This window comes from Alligator sinensis, unplaced genomic scaffold (genome assembly GCF_000455745.1).
Source record: "Alligator sinensis unplaced genomic scaffold, ASM45574v1 scaffold768_3, whole genome shotgun sequence".
Lineage (NCBI taxonomy): Eukaryota > Metazoa > Chordata > Crocodylia > Alligatoridae > Alligator > Alligator sinensis.
This window is the reverse complement of record NW_005842135.1, coordinates 1,365,564-1,369,572: the sequence shown is the minus strand read 5'-3', so window position 1 is coordinate 1,369,572 and position 4,009 is coordinate 1,365,564. Positions and strand designations below refer to the sequence as shown.

General features: G+C 44.1%; 2 protein-coding genes across 2 annotated transcripts in view; one reads left to right on the top strand and one right to left on the bottom strand.

Moving 5' to 3' along the window:
- The window catches only part of SUSD6 (sushi domain containing 6), a 123,162-nt gene that overhangs the window by 7,229 nt on the left and 111,924 nt on the right, over positions 1-4,009 (top strand). The window lies entirely within an intron of this gene.
- CCDC177 (coiled-coil domain containing 177) overlaps positions 1-4,009 on the bottom strand; it is a 56,759-nt gene that overhangs the window by 49,692 nt on the left and 3,058 nt on the right. The gene's annotated exons all lie outside the window — the stretch shown is intronic.

The following is a 4,009-nucleotide window of genomic DNA, read 5'->3' as shown; positions in this document are numbered from 1 at the left end:
CATCTGGATGGGGGGGAGGGGGACAGCTCCTGCTGCTGTATGTATGCCTGAGGGTGGAATGGGTGGCATGTGCCCCCCAGATTTTGTGCGCGGGGTGAGGGCGAGCTGCAGCCTGTGGGGTTACACTGGCCTCTTCCCAGCAGTGGGGGGGGCCCTGGGATGGGGGCTGTATTTGGAGTGGCTGTAGCCCACCCTGCAGGCCCCCTCCCCAATGCTGCTGCCTGCCCCAAGCACAGCCCTGGCTCAGCCCTCCCACCATGAAGAAGCCGGTGCAGCCCCTGGCTCCAGGCCCAGAGCGGGCAGCCTGCCCTCACCCTGTGCACAAATCTGTGGAGCATATTTCCCCTATGCCTCCTGCAAGGGTACACACAGTGGTGGGAGCTGCACTGTGTCTGTCCCCTGCTCCCCCCCCCCCCGTTCCCTGGATGAGCTGCAACGGTTCCGTCCTGTGCCCCATCCCAGCTGGGCAGCCCCAGCCCCACTCCCTCCCTCACCAAGGGTACCTCTATTTGCCTCCTTTCCCCCCACAGACTTACCAGCCGGATGCTGTTCTCCAAGCAGCTGAGCTGCATATCAGCAATTGGATCAGGATCAGCTGATATGGCTGACTTCTTATTAATCAGCCATCAGTATCGGCTAAAAAAGTCTTTATTGATGCACCCCTGCAAAGCATTTTTTTCCAACTGTTTAGTTGGTCTAATAAAAGAGATCTCATCTACTCAAAGAACCTTGCCTGCCTAAAAAGGTCAGGAGGCCTGAGAACACTCTGAAAGTTCTTGGTAGTAGTTCTTGATTTTGCAGGATGAATATCCAGAAATGTGATAGGACATGAGTATCTTTTAATTTCTTGCTGTGCTCATTGCTCCCTTCCCCAGACTTCCAAGAAGAAATGTGTTGCAGTGAGGAGGAGAACCCAGGGCATTAAGCATGCAATGAGGAGCAGCTTTGAACAGAGATGAAGAATTAAGATGAATCACTTGCTAAACCATTCCTGTCCTTAAGCCACATTTCTGGTTGGGGAGGAAGAGAGAAGGCAGAAAGGCATATTTATAAATCTGAGATCAATTGAAATGTATTAAGTTATAAAGTAGAAAAAATATTTTCTTCCAAGCAAAACTGCGGAAGGCATTGATTCTGCAGATGAGCCCATCAGGAAAGGGTGTGGGTTGTGTTCTCCTGCTTTATGGCTGTCCTAGTGATGTGGTAGCCACCAGAGAGGTGACAAGAATCTCACCCCTACCCTGCTTCTAAAGGCAGGTAGCTCCGTGTTTGATCTGTTTCTCTGGGACTGAGTTGGCGTCCTCCTCAAATGGATAAGCCATCCTGAGCCAGAAAGAGCTGCTCTACTGATACATTTGTAGGGTAGACTTCTGTTTACCACTAGGTGAATGTATTCCCTGGAGGGTCCTTTTCAAGGAGTTTAAACAAAGGACAGAGATCCTTTGATGCCCTGGAGGGATCCAGACCTTGTTAAAATCTCCTTTAGAAAATAGCGAGTTTCTAACAGTAACCAGATTATGACAAGGGAAAGCCAGATACAGTACATCCTCAGCTGTGGCTGTTAAATCTCAGCTGGCTTCCAACTGCACAATGTTATGCCCTCTAATAGTGCACCTTTTAGATGGATAGTATATCTTTCTAAAATGAGACTGTGAAGACCAAGCACTTGGTGGGGGGTCAGGGGGACACTATGGAAAACTGATGTTCTTTTGTAGTCCTTGCAGTTCTATCTATTCAAAGCCTGGTGAATTTGATCAGCTCAGGCAAGTATGAAACAATGGATCTGAAAGAAACAAACAAGTACACTTTAGCTGGCTATTTAAAGAGAGTTCTGGATTTCTCATTATCCTGATTTTAAATGTTCCTTAGAGAAGGCAAAGTCTAGGATTTCTATCTTGTTGCTTCTGATTGAATACAATTATGGGAGTATTTTTTGCTTTTATGTATTACAGTGAGTGTGTAAATTCAGGTGCACTGTGGCATGGCTTTGTGGTATAGAAGTGACAAGGACAGGACTGAGCTGATAATGGGATATTTGGGAGCAGCTCTGAACTGAAGGAGTCACTTTTTGGTGCATTTGATTTGACTGACATTTTGTAGAAAACTTTTGGAAAGCACTGGTAATAATTGAGGAGCACAGCACTTAGCATGGATAAAATTAGGGGCTGGGGATAACCGCTTTCATCTCCTGCCATTTATCCAGCAGTCATTAAACCCCAGAAAATGTTCTTCTACAAGGTGATCATTATTTTGAGAACCTTGAAAATAGAAAACAGTAGGTGTTGATGTGTGGCGCGTATGTGCGGGTCTTTTCTAGAGCACGAATACTCTGTATTTCAGCTATTCATATTTTGTCATTCCTCAGCTTTCCGTTCGTCATGTATAATTAAAAACAATTATTCTAAAAGGCTACTGCCTTTTACCTGTTTCACTTCTTGTCGTGTGTGCTAATTATGAGAGACTGGAATTGACAACAATCTTTTTGTGTGGAAGAGCACACCTCTCAGTTGCCCTACCTGACGTTATAGTCTTTGATTGAAGAGATTATATACATTTGACCTCTCAAAGGGAGGCCCATGATTTTAAGTGGTGGGAGCAGTGGAATTCTTAAGAAATGAAATATCCTTTGGGTAATAAGGAGCAAGAGAGATGGGAGGGGTATAGGAAAATACAGTACGTATGCAGATGCATTTCTGAGAATGTTCTGTTTAAAGTTTCCTGTAAGGCCTCTCATGCTTTCTAAAATCCAGCTTGCATCAGTAAATGTTTGGCTGTTTCCCAGCAATCAGCTGTAATTATCAGTTTAAATTGGGAAACTAAGCCTTGGCCCCAGCATCTATGACAAACTGTATTTTTAAGGTATTTCTTAAAAAAACAAAACAAAACCCAAAACAACAAACCCAAACCAACCCAGTTCTTATTACTTTCAGCTAACCTGTTACCAAGTGCACATTTCTCTGAATTTTTACACTTATATTGCCAGTTTAACTGAGTCCAAGTTTTACTAACATCTTAACCCCATTACAAATGTTTATATAACCATTTTTTTAACAATAAAATGGCTTATAAACTTTTTAAAGGGTACTGGACCTCCTTTATCATGACAGAAAACTGGATAATAGACACATTATGTTCCAGGACCTTTGGTGTCTGTGTCCGTGAGATACAAATGACCAGATTCAGTTATACTCTCTAAATCTTCTGACCTGGAATTGTTCTGGAGAGGGGATTGACCAAGGCAATGGGACTAATGGAATATAATGTTTAATCTTTAGATTCTACCCTGTAACCTCTCTCTAATAGTAACAAAGCTGTTGCTGTTTTTTTTTTTTTTTTTTTTTTTTTGGCAAGATGCTTGGATTTGTGGTGGAAAGTTGGAATTCATTTTCCTTTTCGCAGATTCATCAGCGTTGGTACATGTGTCCCTGCATTGCCCATGCTCTCTCTGTTGATTTTACAAAGCTGGTATAATACTGACAATCAGACACTTTTGTAGTTGGTGACTAACTTCACTCAGGTCTCCCCAGTTGTGCTCTGTAGAAAGACTGTTCCTATAATTATGGGAACCAGATAGAGGATTGTCATATCTTCTGTTCTCCACTTAAGCAATGTTAGCTTTTAGCAACTCCAAAAACTAAAACTGTTTACATTAGTTCAGGGGCATTATGGGCATTTGTACATGTTTGCACTGCATCAAAGTGTGTGGGTTGGGAGCGATCCGGGCCCTTTTTGTGCTCCGCGCGAGCTGTGGCCAGCAGCCCAGGCACACTGGGTCGGAGAAAGCAGGCGACACGCTAGAATTAGGCACAGACGCTTAATGGTTGATTTAAGATTATTTTACTTACACCGAAGATGGTTGCGGTGCAGGCAGGAAAACTTGCTTGAGTTGCGGTTACAGATAGAAAAGAAGAGAGGCAGACTAGAGTTCCTTCCCGTGAACATTCTTCTAGCCCATCCGGTTGGAGGCTCTAACCCGCGAGCCCGTCCCGCCAACCGAAGAAAGTACTCG